The sequence below is a fragment of the Fukomys damarensis genome, unplaced genomic scaffold (genome assembly GCF_012274545.1).
Source record: "Fukomys damarensis isolate Sample0158 unplaced genomic scaffold, DMR_v1.0_HiC HiC_scaffold_24, whole genome shotgun sequence".
NCBI classification, from domain to species: Eukaryota; Metazoa; Chordata; class Mammalia; order Rodentia; family Bathyergidae; genus Fukomys; species Fukomys damarensis.
Window position 1 is genome coordinate 6,227,829 of NW_022900936.1, and position 16,083 is coordinate 6,243,911.

The window sequence follows — 16,083 nt, forward strand, 5'->3', positions numbered from 1 at the left end:
AAAAAAAGGCAGGAGGGGAGGAGAAGAAAAGCATTGAGAGGTGTCGTGTACTTGCACCGGTTCGTGGTGGAACATGATGGCAGCATCGTGTACCACAAACACATATGCACTAATAAAAATAAAGCAAATCACTGACCCTGCTGCTACTCGCGGGTGTCCTGCTCAGTTATTTATTTAAGAACCTGGACAGGACCCTGAGCCGGTCACGGGGCCGGGCGGGGCTCACCAGGGCAGAACGGCCTGTGGGCTGGGCCTCCTGTGTTACACACAGAGCTCCTGGGGAGCCGCCTGAGGAGAAGCCCTGAGATGAGCGGCAGCCCAGCTGTCCATGCACACATTCAGGGCTTGGGAGGTGGCAGGCTCTCCCTCTTGCTCCGGTGTGTCTTCGGGCACATCCCCAGCCTCCCCGAGCCTCAGCCTCCCTGCCAGAAGGTCTCCCGTGCAAACTTTCTCCGGGATGATGGGAAGTTTGAGATACCATGAGCAGAAGCTCAGCTAAGTGCCTAGACCAGAACACGGAGCCTGCGTGAAATGCTGTCACCCATTACATTCCACGTCAGGGCCCTGGGAAAACCCACGCTGCCTCCCTGGAATTGGTACCCAAGAGAACCACAGCAGAGAGACCCACAGAAAGGACCAGAAGGGACCCAATGAGCTGAGGCCCACAGTCTATCTCCGGGGCCCACTGACAGCCCCCACTTTCTATACTTGGCACCCACGTGACACCGATTCATACCATCCTTCGGTGGGCACTGCAGGCTACGGACTCCCTGGTGCTGCCCAGAATGAGGACCCAGCAGCTCGGCACCACCTGCCACCTCCAGGATCAAAGGCAGCTTCGCTTTGCTGCTTGTTTGTTTGGGTTTTGTTGTTGTTGTGAGGTTTGGGCTCCTGGAGTGTGAGAAGGAGAAGGCCAATCCCGCACTCCAACCTCTACCCTTTCCCAGCTTCAATATCATTCTCCACTAGGCTTCTGCTTAGAGCCAGCACATTCTCCCTAGCCTGGAGTCTCCAGTCTTTTTCCCACCCATCTTGCAAAGGAAACAACAGCCAGGCTGGTCACATGACCACAAAGCCGCACAGTCACATGATCCTGGTTAGCACAGGAAGTTCTGCTGGAAGGTTCCAGGTACACTGAGGAAAATGGCAGGCACTGCACCCCCTGACGCCAGCCACTCTGCTAAGTCTTTGCATCATCAGTCCATGGGGCCCCCACAACACCCACGGAGTTGGGTTTAATTATCCCCATCTCAAAGATGAGGAAACTGAGGCCCAGAATATACCAGGCACCTGCCCCAGGTCACAGAGCCAATGAGTTTCCATCCCAGAGTTTGACTGGGCAGCCTCCTGGAGTGTTCTCAACAGGTACCCTCAGACCCCTCAGACAGCTAAAACTGAGATTCCATGAGTCTACTCCTGTTCACTCACAGAAATTTCTGGAAGCTTTGAATGCCTGAATGGCAACAACTTACCTATAAAATATCCAGATTAGGAACATGTTTCTAGTAAACCTGACTGTCAAAATTCCTGTCAATCTCATCTGTCACCCCAAATTAAGAATGTCAGCCTTTATTAAGTCCAAGGGAATTCCACACGGCCATTTCCAATTATTCCATTGGCGATTCTTGGTTGCCTAGCACCACCCGAGATGGATCTTTCAGGCACGGCTGAAAGTTGTCATTTCTTCCCCAAAGTTGATGTCATATTGGCTAATTCAGCCCCAAAAAGATTACACAGGGTAGGTTAGAAAAGACAGATAATCTAAGGAAATAAGAGGCAGCGTCCTGGTCTCCAAGGGTGCTCCTCTGGGGGAAGTGGACAGTCCCCTCTGCCATGTGGCCAACGTCCCTGAGGACTCCCCATTTCACCATGGGGTCCAGGCCAGAAGGTCCCAAACCTTCGAGCGCCAGCAACACCACGGCACTGGGGGATGGGATGTACTCTGAGAACCCAGAAGTAGAAGGAAGGACACAGGGCCAACGTGGGCTAACAGCTCTGCAGGGAGAGTCAGGAGCAGGACGAGGGTGCAAGCTGCTACTTACCCTCCGAGGCTGGCCCACTTCTCACGCCGCACTCTGAGATTCCTCTGAGAGCAGAGGAAGTGTGGATCTCGGGATCCACACCGAGAAGTGGATCCAAACGGGACCATGGGAGAGAAAGAAGGGGCAGGAGTGGAGTCCCAGATGATGTGGCAGACTGGGGTTCTGGTCCAGGCTCTGGATGTGTAGAATGAAGAAAAGACCAGACATCCCTCTGATCTGGTTCCTTCATACCTCCAATTACCACAAACCATTTGTTAGAATTTAAATATTTGCATGCAGTTTAGAATAGCACCAAAAAATAAAGACCTAGACACAAGTCCAACAAAATAGTACAAGGTATGTATCTGGAAAACTGCAAAATGCTGACCGAAAAAAAAAAATCAATGATCTCAATAGAGTAAGAAATATTACCATAAATCTACTTTACAGATATTGAAAAGCTGATTCTAAAGCTTACACAGAAAGCAAAAGACCTAGAACAACAGACATTGCTGAATAGGAACAAAATAGGAACATATACACTCCCTCATCTCAAGATTTACTATAAAACCAGTCAGCAAAAGAACAGAATGAAACAGAAGAAATCCCAGAGTCACATACAAATATATGAAAGCAAATTCATGGAACTGGTACATGTAGGCGATGAAATCCCAAATAGCAAAGGGAAATAACGTGACTTCCACGTTGCAATATTGTAACTGAATCTCACAAACTTGATGTTGATTGAAAGAAACCAGAAACAAAGAGTCCACGCTGTACAATTTCATTTGCCTAAAGTTCAATACAAGGACTCAGCCTAGAGCTCACCTCAGGGCTCTGACCCGTCTTAGAATGGGCAAGGGCGGGAGCCAGTTAGGGTTTAATTATTCAAGCAAGTATGTGAATGATTACACGGATGTTTTCACTTTGCAGAAATTCACTGAGTTCTACACTCAGGATCTGTGCATTTTGTGTACGTGTTATACAATTCAATTTTTTTCACTGTCAGAAATCGAACTCAGGACTTTGCACTTGCCAGGCAGGGACAGTGCCACTGAGCTATATCCCTGGCCCTTACACAATTCAATTTTAAATTTTTTCTTTAAAAAAAAGATAGGGCCAGGGATTTAGCTCAGTGGTTCTGCCACCTGCCTCACAAGCGCAAGGTCCTGAGTTTGATCCCCAGTACTAATAAAAAAAAAAAAAGATAACCCACAAAATCAGAGAAGATAACTTGTAGAATATATAACTGAAAAATGGAGCTCTCATCTGAAATACATAAAGAACTCCTGAGAATCAATTAGGAAAACCCTCATAGGACAATAAAAGACAAATGGTATCAACAGACCATTCACAAGAGCAGAACATACAAAGGCAAGGACCATAAAAAGATGCTCCATACAATCACTAACTGGAAACTATAAATTCAAACACGGAGCGATGGCAGCTCGGAAAATATTTAAAAGTGTAGCCCTCTCTTTCTAAGCAAAAGGGGGATCTCCTCCTCAGATATGTGAAGGGGAATTTGGTTCACTCTCTGGAGAAAAGTGCTTGCTCTTTGACCCAGCCGTTGAGTCCAGGAAAACAATGACCTTGCGTAAGTCCACACGGTGTCACACCAAGGACGTGAAAGCGAGAAACATGCGGCTCTCGGCGCTCACACTCGGGTATTCAGAGACTGTGGATGCCGTTCGAGGCCAAGACAACCGAATTTGATGGTTACCTCGGACTGGGAGGCAGGGAAGACCAAGCGGCGTGGGGAGGAGCCTCCGCTGGGAGTTTCTACAGCACTGTGCTGTTTTGCTTCCTAAAGAAATAAGAGAGGGAGGGCCGGGGTTTTAGCTCAGTGGGGCCGCCGGCTGCCTCGCAAGCACAAGGACCCGAGTTCGGTCCCCGGTACCAAAAACAAAACAAAGAAATAAGAGGCAACTGCCGGGTGTGGGGGGGCACGCCTGTGAGCCCAGCACCAAAGAGGCTGAGGCAGGAGGACTGTCCTAAGTTCGAGGCCAGCCTGGGCCACAGAGCGAGATCAAGACCGGCCGGGACTGCATAGCGAGGCCCTGTCTCAAAGAAAAAGTCTGGAGTGCTAGGCATCCTGCTGTTTCCTGTACATGCTTGCCTGTGATGAAGTTTGTAATCCTGGCACAGGAAGACGAACACAAAAACCCTCACGATTGTACAGAACACTGCTGACGACGCGCTGTAACAGAGGTGGTGTCCGGTGGGCTCTCGGGTTATTTCCTCGAGCCCTCGCCTCTCACTCCGTCCCCTTACAGCACACCCGATGGCCCGGGGGGACATCGAGCCGCTCAGAGTGGTGCAGTTTTTCTGTTTCTGGCGTTTCCCCAATTACTGCTTTTAGACCACCGCTGACCGTGGGTGCGGGAGGCTGCCGTACAGGGAACAGCGCAGGTCGGGAACCCCCCTCAGAGGCCTGTGTCTTGGACTCACGACTTTCTCCAGGGAACTTTCACCGCCCGCACCACGGCCAGCCACGGCTCACCCTGTGCTCGACGCTGCCCGGGACTCTGAATGCACAGAGAAGGACAAGGGACACAGTTCCGCGGGCTTTGGCCCGGACACCACCAAGCACCTTCCCGTCTGTGTGCCGTGGTCGCCTCTCACTGAACACTAGGTGGGCCCCAGCTTGGAGTCCCGGAGGTCGCCATCAGGACGGAGCTCCCGACCCACGGGCAACCACGCTCCGAAAGCCACAGCTGCCCTGCGCCCCAACCCTCTTCAGACTCCTGAGGCCCCCTGATGGTGAAAAGCAGCGAGGATGCGTACCCGATTCGTGCACACGGCCACACGGATTCACTTACCTGGAATTCTCTTCTGCCGTAATTGTTGTTTCCAGCTCAGGGTAGGTTGGAAGAAGAAGGGGGAAAATAGCATTTATTTCATGGCCTTTGGGTGCCAGGAAGCAAATGACGGCCTGGTCTCCTGGCACCATCGTGACCACCCTTTAAGAAGGGGCACCACGCGTCACTGGTGAAGAAACAATGCCTCAAAGATCCCAGGTCCTCGCCCGGCACCTTGAGGGAGCCAACTCCCTTGGTTTCTTTCCTCCCTGCGCCCCTCCCCAGAAAGCTTCGGGGTGGAGGAGAGGGATGGCCAGGGGAGAGGCAGTGCAGACCGGAGTCAGGATCATTTAAACGCTGCCAGGTTTGGCCATAATGGGAGCCAATCCTAAAGACTCAGGTAAAAGGTAAATCACTCTTGGTTCTGCTTGTGCAGCGATGGCATAAAGTAAAATAAAAACTATTATATCCTCTTTTTTTGCATAAAACGACTGTTTAAAGAGGGAGGGGGTCTGGGGAGATATTCCCGGGTAGCAGACTGAGTCAAGGACCCCGGCGTGTAGTCTTCCACTAGGGGTTAGTGAGCTAGGAACAGACCCTGGGTCTCACGTGCACTGTGAGTGTGTGTGTGTGTGTGTGTGTGTGTGTGTGTGTGTGTGCGTGTGTCAGACAGACAGACAGAGATTGTTGACTACCACTGCCTTAACAAAACACAACATGCAGGTGGTTTAACCAGCACACACTTATTCCCTCCCAGTTCCGGAGCTGGAAGCCATCAGCAGTCTTGGCTTCGTTCTGCAGCCTCTCTCCTCGGCTCACGGAGAGCTGTCTCCCCGCTGCGTCCTCACAGGGCTGTCCCTCTCTGTCCCTGCCTGCACCCTGGTCTCCTCTTCCTGTAAGGACACCAGTCAGGTGTGAACCCTAATGGTCCCCTAGAGACTTTGTCCCCAAGCAGAGCCACGCTCTGAGGTCCAGGGCTCGGGACTTCACACTTGACTTCTGGGGGAGTAAAAGTGCTGTCCACAGCAGACAAAACAAGGTGTGAAGGAGCCGGGTCAGAGTTTGGGGTCGACAGCAATACGGCTTTGTCTGGCACCAACCTGGAAGGATCATGACAAGGATTTGGGGAAGGTTATGGAACATAATATTTTTATATCCTCAAACTGCCCTTAAAAACAAATGAGCAACTGGCCTTTCAAAATCAAAGCCACAACAACATTAGTGACAAAGTATCCCAGTGAACCTCACAAAATGAGCCCGTGGCATAAACCACTGAGGGCTGAAAGACACGTGTGGAATGAGGATTCCTGTGAGAGGAGACGGAGATCTCCTGGGGTCCCCAGAGCCACACACAGAAGCCACCTTGCAAAGCAGACATCACAGGGTGGAGAAGAGCAACAAAAAGCACAGGGAAAAGAGAGGGCTCGGGCAAAAAGTGGTGCAAGGGGACAGAAAGCCAGATCTCTGAAAACATGAGAGGGTATTTTTATCACTCAATAGAAGGAAAAAGAAGCAGAAGAGGAAATGCTAGAGCCACGAAGGCTGAAGTCCTATCTTGATGAATCCCTAACTCCCGTGAATAAAGGAAAACTCATTTTACTGTTTAAAAAAGTAACAACAGAAAAAGATGGTAGCCAAATCTAACCTAAAGGTACTATAAGAGAAAAGAGCATAACACCATTCCTACAGGCAGTAAAAGCAGAACGATATACACACATGCAGAGAAAAACAGAATCTGATATTTGTAATGAGGTAAAAGGAATTAAGAAAATGATAGAGATTACTAAATTATAACAAATCATAATTAGAAATACTAAGACGCATAAGACTTGAAAAGACAAATGACAGAACTTAGAACACAGGCCCTGGGTTCAAACCCCAGAACCGAAAAACAAACAAACTAGCAGTTTAACTTGCATATTCATGCTTGATTGACTTTTTTTTTTAATTTGTAGCAGTGTCTTGCTAGGTAGTCTAGGCTGGCCTTGAATTCACTATTTATCCCAGGCTGGCCGTACACCTGAGGCCACCTCCTACTGCAGCCTTATCGACTTATTGAATATTTTCTCTTTGCATTCCTATCACATCTGGGTTTCTCTCTTGGCTTTAAAAAATACACTAAAGTCCTCATAAGATTGTCATATCCATGATAGAAGGACTGAACAGATTTATAACGACATCTTTCTATAAGTAGCTTCATCAAAGAAAATTCCAGGTAATATGCGTGCTGCAAACACCCTATCAGTGAACTTGAAAAACACACACACACCATATAACTACTGCAAAATGTCAGGGTAGTTAATGTCACTATGTCCGGTGCAAGCAGTATCCTTCCCCTAGGAGACTAAAGAAATGAGCTGATCAAGGTCACACACCACGACATTGTGTCCCTAGGCCAGGTGAGCTGGGATAGCGGGCAGGAAGCACGTTCCTGGAGATTGTTTCTACACGAGACCAGCTAGCAGTAACTCCGCTTAACACAGAAGTCACCATGATCCACAAACACATCCGAGGGAGCCCAAAGCAACCTGAACTCAACCCCAACCCCAGCCAGATCCTGAACACCACTGCCACCTCTGCAGTCCTACCGGAAGTAAAGAGGAGGGAGACAGAGGGCAGGTGGCGTGGACAGGGACAGTGGTCTAGTCACTGGGTCTGTGTATGGATAATATTCATCAGTTTGGGGGAAGTTCTCAGCTAATCCCTCCCAAATATTGACTCTGACCTCTCCTATCCCTCTGTGGTACTCGAGTTACATATGTGCTAGACCATTTGCATTTGATATTGTCTCATATTTCTTACTCTTTCCTTTTTTTAAAATACCCTTTTATCTGTTTATGCTTCAATTTGGGGAGACTCTACGGACATATGTTCAGGTTTACCAATTCTTTATTTTGTCCAGTCTGCTGGTAAGCTGACTCACTAAATTGTTTACTTTGAGATTGCATATTTTTTTGTTGTTGTAAATCTCTATTTTGGGGCGAGTTCACTTCTCTGCTGAGATTCTTTACATTTTCATCCATTTGGTTTTCACGTTTCTTTCTAAAAATATTTCACATATGCTAATAGGAGTAAAATCTTAGTTTTGGTATGCCAATTCCAGGTCATCTGTGGATCTATTTCTGTTGACTTTTTTTTTTTTTTTTTTTAGATAGGGTCTGACTATGTAGCCCAGGCTGGCCTTGAACTCAGACTGTTTTTTCTTTTGATGGTTGGTCATACAATATTTTCTGGCTTATACACATGCCTTGTAGTTTTTCGGGTTTTTTAAATTGAATGTTGCAATTTGTGCAAAACAGAGCAGCAGAGATTGAAAGGAATAGTTTTTTCAGGAAGCACTTGTGCTTTTGTGTATTAAGTGTTTGGGACAAGGATCTGACATCTTCAATCTCAGCATTAGCTCAGCTGAATTCAAGCTAAGGTTGCCACTCCAGCTCATATATAAGGGGTGATCGACATATACTGCAGATGTATATTTTTAACATTAAAAAAGGCGCCACAGTAAAAGATACATTCTCCTCACTTCAAACACACTTCTCCCAGCATCCTTGTCACTTTCTGAAGCAGTTCTGGAAGCCCTCTTCTGTGAATGTCTTTGTGAGGTGTGATAAAAAATATGGTGAGTTGGGCCGGGGATTTAGCTCAGTGGTTCTGCCACCTGCCTCGCAAGTGCAAGGCCCCGAGTTTGATCCCCAGTACCAAAAAAAAAAAAAATGGTGAGGGCTGCTGCTGAGTGCCAGCCAATGGAAAGGCAGGCTTGTAAAACACGACACTATGTCCTCACCTACCTTACTTACTGGATCTGGCACTGTGTGACTTCTAGCCTTTCCCTGGAAGTCAAAATGACCATGAATGAGAAACGTTTTTCATTGATTCAGGACATCGAGACAACCACCACCACGCAACTAAAGACTCTCGTGAAAGAGGGCGTCCATCACTCTGCACACAGTGGCAAGAATGATGATAAAAGTGTATTGGGAGTTGGGGATTGGAGGAGGGTGAATGGAGATGTGTCTTTTACCGTGGTAAAACTTTTGAACCTTGTACTGGACTGTTTGATCGTGCCTTGTAGCTCACTTATGGTTTCAGATGGCTACCGTGTGAGATCGCCTCCCTGCAGCAGGGCTGTGAGGTCCAAGCACCACGACACCACACGATTCCTTTCTGCTTTCTTGTGTCACCACCTGTCCCTTCATGACTGTATGGGTTGGCAGATGGGGATGGCCAGACCTGTGTTTGGGATTCCTCTGGATCAAGCTATTAGCGCCTTGGCCAGGTTCTCCTTGTCCCCAAGAATTTTCCCTGCTCATAGCTCACTTACTTCTCTGCCTACCCACTCCTGCACACTTGACAACTTGCCCCAAGATCGGAAAGGCCACTGGCTCACTCTCCTAAGATAGACTCGTTCCTCGCTGGAAGGGAGGCCCATTTCTAATCCCTAGTACTTAAAATAATGCTAATGATGACGATGATGATGGCGTCCAGAGATCCAAAGGAACTTAAAGTACAGTTGTGTATTCTTGATGATGAAGATGCATTCTGAGAAACACATTGCTGGCAATTCTGTGGCCATGTGAACATCCCGGGGTGAACTCACATAAATGAAGGCAGCTAGGTGGCACGATCTTAGGGAGCCCCCACATATAGGAGCTCCCTGTGCACCCAGGACTATACAACTGTGGGACCGTGACGTTGACACCACCAGGAATGACATGAGAGAAACCGTGAGTTTCTCTAGGAGGTGGAAGGGTAGCATGGGGGAGGGGACACTCGCTCCTTGCACAACCACTGAGCTGCCAGCCCACCCGGGGGTTACTTCTGGCATCATTTACTTTTAATAGTTTCAATGAAGGAAACAGCAAGACCGTCTGCTGTGACAGCTGGGCCATACAGTGGAAGACCTCCTGGGGAGATGAGGGCATCTGGTTTAATCCAGCAAGACAGTTAATGGAGAACCCTGTGCTAGTATGGACAGCTACAGCCTCTAGTCTGAGGGGTGGCTCTGGACTGCACTTTGCCAGTGTTGTCAAATTCAATCCTCCCGCAGAAATCGGGGCTGGTATTATTGTTACATGAGGAAACAGAGGCTAGGACACAGCCAGGATTTAAGAGCTGGGCTGGGACCAGCCCACCCTGCACTGTCTCTGCCACCAGACCTGTACCTCCATCCTTTCTCCCCAAAGTATCGAGGGAAGACTAGATTGGATGTTCAACCATCATCCATGTTCTTCCGGGTTAAATAATTCACTTCCTCAGGGCTGGTTCAAGTAGCTGCATAACCAAAAGACTAGAAGAGGTGTGGGGTGTCACGGGGCAATGCAGGAGTGAAGAGAAAAGACCCTAGGCTCACATGTGCATCCTGCCACTGCGGGCTAATTTTCACTCCCTCAATTCCCCTTTCCTTCCGACAAAACCCAAATAACAATATGCTACTTTCATCCAGTCCTAACAGTGAAGCAGGCATCACTCTGAGAGCTTTGCAGACATTTGCTCACTGAGCCACCCAATGTCTCATCAGCCTGCTTCCACTGGGGAAACTGAGGCACGGAGCGTTACCATAAGTTTTCCTTGCTGGGAACTTGAGCCCAGGTAGGCTGGTTCATCTCATTCCACCTGCTGTGCATTTCTGTGCCTTATGGATCTGCAGAACATGGTCAGGGCTCTGAGGAGAGTGAGCTAAAACTCTGGTTCTCAAAGTGTGGGCCCTGGACCAGCAGCACCCAGGGCACCCTCAGGCACCTCACAGGTGACTGGGTCAGAAGCTGGGATCCCGGAAGAAGCCCAGCAACCCATGTTTGCCGAGGCCCCCAGGTAATTCTGGTGCCTGCTAACCACACTGAGAACCACAGCTCTAAGGGGTCTCTAAAGTCTTTTCCAGAACTGAGACAAGAAGGACTAAAGATGTCAGAGAGTCAGAGAAGCCCTACTTCACTCTGATGCTTTCAATGTCCTTGTCGCCCAGGAGGACGACTCTTGTCACATGAATGGGAGAAAGCATAATGGCGTCCCTGGGCAGGAACACTCACCAAGGCCACTCTAGCACAAAGGAACAGCTGGTCAACCACTGCCCAGCAGGGTGCCAAGGAAGGATGGCACACACACACACACACACACACACACACACACACACACACACACACACAGTGTTAGCTCCTTATTTCTATCCTTCAATTTTCAAAAAGCTGTATCACGAAGAGGGTCGGGGACTTGGCTCAGTGGTTCTGCCGCCTGCCTCGCAAGCACAAGGGCCCAGGTTCGATCCCTGGCACCAAAAAGAAAGCTGTATCATGAATATTAAAAGTTTATGTCCGGAGGTGGGATTTAGCTCAGTAGTTCCACCAATGTGCCTTACAAGCACAAGGTCCCGAGTTCAATTCCCGGTACAAAAAAAAAGGACTACAAAAGTTAACATGTGGATATAAACATTTTATGTTTGGAGATGTTTAGTCAATCTGCATCCAGTTAGTCATGGGAAGAATGATTGTTATATAATCAGAAAACAGTGCCCTCTGCCCCCAGTCCTCGGCTGCACATGGAAAATAAGATGCATAGATAGGTAAGAAAAAGGGTTTGTGTTCCAGAGAGGTACACGTGCCCACGGAGGGGCAGAGACCCAGAAGGTTTTGGAACCGTGCAGGTTGAGCTGAACTGAGGCAGAGCCCAGTGAACTGTGAGCGCAGCCTTGCAGATCTAAACGTAAGCTATGTAAATGTAAGTCTCAGGCAAATACTAAAATCAGGCCTGGCTACAAAAGGCAGAGAACTGACCAGAGCACAGAGCCAAGTATGCCACAGTGAAGCAGCCAGGGAAACCCAGCTGTATCTACCCCGCCTCACAGCCCTACCTCACTCCACGCTTTTGCTGGCCTTGTTACCTTAGCCTTCCACAGCCCTAGAAATTAGCTAATGGCTTACAAAAATCCAAGAGGTTATGTAAGCAAAATGATCGAATCTTAGTAAGGACTGTAAGCTTCACAGTATTTTAATGTATCCTGTTGTCCTCTCCCTGATCCAAATTCCATGGTAGCTGTGAAAATCGGAAGCCTAGAAGCCACTGGGCAGGGTGGTAGGCGTGGAGCTCACCAAAAAGACCCATACTCAGACACCGTCATTAACTGACCTGTCTGGAAGTTCCAAGAAACTTCCAAGAGCAACAAATGACAAGGAACATAGACTTTACACACTTCATCCAGTGGCAACAGCAAAGCCTAGTGTCCTAGTCACTTTCTCAGGCCTGGGACACAATACCAAATGCCCACAACTTCAAAGAAAGAGTTTACTTTGGCTCACGTTTTTAGTCCAGAGTTGGACTCCAAGGAAGGGAGGGATGGTGGAAAGGTCTGGTGGAGGAGAGCTGCTCACCTCATGGCAGACAGGAAGTAGAGAGCAAAAGGAACCAGGAAAGAAGAAAACTCAGCCCGCAGTGACCTCCTCTTCCGATCAGGCCCCACCTCCGAATAACAAATGAGCTATATGGCCCTGATGATTCAGTCACTTCTAAACACATGAGGCTCTTGGGGCCTTTCTAGACCTGAACCCTAACACCCAGGGGATGCACCTCCCAGAGTTACCTCATTCCACTGTTTATCATGTCCTGTTTGCAACAAGAAAAAGTATGGCTCGTGCACAAGAAACAGTTTCTGTCCCTGAGGAGGCCCAGATATTGAACTTACTACACAAAGATCTAAAGCAGCTATTACGAATATATCCCAAGAGTCAAAGGAAGCCACGTTTGAAGACCTAAAGGAGAACGTGAGATGTCTGCCTCACACTTGAGAGTAGCAGTAAAGAAGCAGGCATCCTGCATAAATCTTGGAACTGAAAAGCATACTGATTCCAATGAAGAGCTCCTCCAACAGCAGATCTGAAGACAGGCCGATTAAGATTATCCAGGCCAAAAAGGAAGCAAGCCTGTCGCAGTCAGATGGCAGCGACACTAAGCACCACCGAGCGGCTGCTTTCAAACATCACACAGTTCTTTCCCACATCTCTGGAGACTGGAAGTCTGAGGTCCGGAAGTTAGCAGGTTCGTTTCTCAGCGGGGTCTGTCCTCCTGCTTCACAGACACTACACACCCGCTCAACCCCCAAGGGCAGAGACCTCTCTGGTCCCCTTGTTCCCTCACTAGGACACCGCATCGCCGTGACCCCACACTCACGACTTCATCCAAACCCAATGACTCTCCAAGTCCCCACCTCCACATGCCCTCGCACTGGGGACTAAGTTCTCAACAGACTAATTTGAAGGTAGAATCACCAACATGAAGGCCACAGCAGAACAGAAAAGGCACTCTTTTGAATAATGAGCAGAGATCTGTGGGACACCATCAAATATAACAAAATAATCACAATGCTACTAAGTTCCAGGTGTTTTCCACCACAGGACATTTGTACCTACTGTTCTTCTGCCTGAGCTGCTTTTCCTTTACATATCAGCATGCCCACTCATTTTGCTCTTGCAGGTCTCTGCGCAAATGTTACCTCCACCCGGAGAACATCCCTTACTTCCCAGTACAAAAAAAATCAACTTCCATGGGCTGAGAATTTAGGTCCGTGGCAACGCACCTGCCTGCCTTGCAAGAAAGAGCAAGGTTCTGAGTTTGATCCCCAGCACCAGGAAAAAAAATCAACTCCCTCACCCCCTGCTCAGCCTTCTCTCGTTATGTACCTGATGTCCCACATAGGCTTGTTCACCGGGATGTGGTCTGCGCACGCACACGTTTCAGGAAGGCCAAATGCTTGCTCGTGGGTCACTATCACAGCCCCAGCTGCGGAAGCCCTGGCTCCCCACACATGCTCAGCAAATTCATTTTGAGTGAATGGGTTCTATCAGCCATAAAAACGTCTAAATGCTCAGATCCAGCAGAGTCACTCCTGGGAATTTAAGCAAGTGATTCAAGAGAAGAGACAAGTTATAGGAACACAAATCTGCATGGCCATTAGAGTCGTGTTTTCAAATCCATCGCCTGGGCCAGAGAGGAGGTTCATAACGAAAAAACTCAAAAAATAAAGAAAGAAAAAAGAAAAGAAAAAACTCCGCATAATGCAGTCCAATGTTCAGAACAGTTGCCAGGAAGACAGAGCTTTGAACAGAACCTGGAAGGAGGGGCAGATTCGGTTCAGCAGAAGATGCCAACCAAAGGCCAGGGAGAAGAACAGAGCCCGACAGTGGAGCCTGAGTGACAGCGGTCACCGGAGTCTGCAGGGCCCTTGCCAGGAGGGCAGCTCAGGAACAGAGAGAAGCAGCTGGGCGGGGTGAGCCCGGCAGTCCCGAGACGTGTCTGAAATTCAGCTCAAACACAACTGTAGTCTTCTCTCAGTAAATACTGGAGAACGCCGAACTGTTATAAAGGGGATGTTTGCATCTTGCAAAAATTGTTTTACAATACCATTCCTGCAAACGCAAAAGGTATCTCAGATTTGTGCTTCCTGCTGGGGAACATCACTCCACAGCTCTGGAAAGATCCTGTCAAACAGACGCCCACGGGGTTCCCACCCCGCCTGGCAGATCAGCAGGAGCGGGCGCCCTGTCTGGTGAACACCTCCTCTCCCGTGACAGATCCGTGTCCCATTATTTGAGATTTGTCAGCGTGTTTGCAACTCTGTCAGAGAAGAGATGAGAGTAATTTCAACAGAAAGAATGAAAAGCACATCCTGTAGGTGAGAAACAGCCCCAGGCAGGAAGGCTCTTCGGACAAAAATATTAAGAGCAGGCTCGATGATGATGATGAAGACAGTGAAGACCACACTGTCAGGACACGAGTGGACCTGGTCAGAGGTATCAAGGTGGCTCTGTCTTCAGAGAAGAGAAGACAGGACAGTTATTTAGGCACTCGTAAAGTCTGCAGGGATCATGGGAATTTACAGACTCCGAATCTTTGTGAGGTCCTGCGATGCCTGGTATAGCACTAGCCCTGGGCTCCTGTGGTCTGTGTCCTAGTGGAACCCCCCAAATCACAGCACCTGCTAGGGACATAAAAGTTGTGCAGGTGCAGCCGGGGTGGCATGCCTGTAATTCCAGCACTCTGGGAGGCTGAAGCAGGAGATACAAGTCTGAGTCCAGCCCAGGTGACTTAGTGACTTCCAGGACCTTGTCTCAAAAAAAATTCTTTTTGTTTTGGTACCGGGGATCAAACTTAGAGGACCTTGTACTTGCATGGCAAGCACAGTGCCACTGAGCTAAATCCCTCGCCCCTCAAAAAAAATTTTTTTAATTGTAAATAAAGGGCTAGTGTAGTGGATTGCCTAATGGTCACCTTGTAACGCCCAGCTGAACTGAGTCCATGTGGTCTGGGCGTGGCGGACCCACCTGAGGATTGTTACCAACAGCCACAGAAAGAGAACTGGAGGGGAAGATGGGGGCTGTTGACTTTCTAGAAGATTGTCCTGGATGGTTTTCCTGATGTGTACTTGGCTGTTCTCGTCGGAGGAGGAGCTCAGAGCCTCGCTGTCACCGGGAATGGCTGCTGTTCTCGTCCGGGGAGCTCTGGTCTTCACTGTGAGCATCACTTCCTGGCTCCAGTATAGATCCTCAGCCTGGGGGCGCAAAGCCTCTCTCACCGGTGTAGGCTTTCTCCCACCACTGGCCTGGGCCTTCCAGGTGCAGATCCTCAATGCGGACAAGCATGAGACCCTGCCGGGCTCTAGGTCACTGGCTGGCCTCGGGGAGGACACTGCCTTGGTCTCCAAGCCTTCAGCTGGACTTTGTGGGACACTGCTGGGATCCAGGCCCTCAGCTGGATCCTCTGGGCCTCCAGAGTGCAGTTAATCTCTCTTGCACTCCTTTGCATTTGACTTTTTGGGTAAATATCATAAAATGATCCTATAAATTCTGTGACCCATATAAATATATTGTCCTGCCAAAACGCTGACTACAACAGCTAGGGATGTAGCTCAGTGCAAAGGGTCAGAGTTCATCCCTAGGACCACACACAAAAAGTTGTACAGGTCCAAATATCTTTTATCTGGGACCTTCACACGTACCCTGGATTTCCAAAAGGCAGTAAGGTGTGCAGCCCTATTTCACAGCAGCTCCCGTGAGGTCTGCATGGCACACACATTAGCATCTCCAAAGCAAACACACTCTTCACAAACACAGTAGAGACCCGAAGAACCCAAGGTCAGGGCAAGGTTTTGCTCCCAAACAGATCTGCGGCCGAGTTCCTGAACATTCTCTGCTTCCAGAGCCGTTGGATGTTAGGGTGACAGAGTAGGGCTGATGGGTTGTGGAATCAACTCCACGCCCAGAGAGTAAGGAACTACT

At 48.8% G+C, this 16,083-nt stretch overlaps 1 long non-coding RNA gene across 1 annotated transcript; it reads right to left on the bottom strand.

The window, feature by feature from the left end:
* Positions 1–1,727: 1,727 nt before the first annotated feature.
* Positions 1,728–6,400, bottom strand: LOC117283246. Its single transcript, XR_004514234.1, has 3 exons — positions 4,844–6,400; positions 3,745–3,828; positions 1,728–2,216 (listed from the first exon to the last, which is right to left on the bottom strand). It is a non-coding gene; the product is annotated as an uncharacterized LOC117283246 (long non-coding RNA).
* Positions 6,401–16,083: the final 9,683 nt, after the last annotated feature.